Consider the following 260-nt stretch of genomic DNA (forward strand, 5'->3'; position numbering starts at 1 on the left):
CAAGGTACTGCAGGTCACCTACACTTTCCTAGCTGTTTTCCCTTTTGAAATCTGACCAGTCCGTCCGTCAGGTCACCTTCCCTACACAGAAATCGAGTAATTGGATTGCCATTAAAGAATTGGTTCTTTTCCTGCAGTCTGAATGTCAAGCTTCATACTTCCTTGTCTTCATGGGAACATCCCTTTAACGCCATCACTGTAAATTATTTTTCAAACCTCCTCACATTCTAATTTGTAAAGCAATCTGCCACTTTCTCCAA

Source organism: Dendrobates tinctorius, unplaced genomic scaffold (genome assembly GCF_039654945.1).
Source record: "Dendrobates tinctorius isolate UK_male_01 unplaced genomic scaffold, ASM3965494v1 ptg000035l, whole genome shotgun sequence".
In the NCBI taxonomy this organism is placed as follows: domain Eukaryota; kingdom Metazoa; phylum Chordata; class Amphibia; order Anura; family Dendrobatidae; genus Dendrobates; species Dendrobates tinctorius.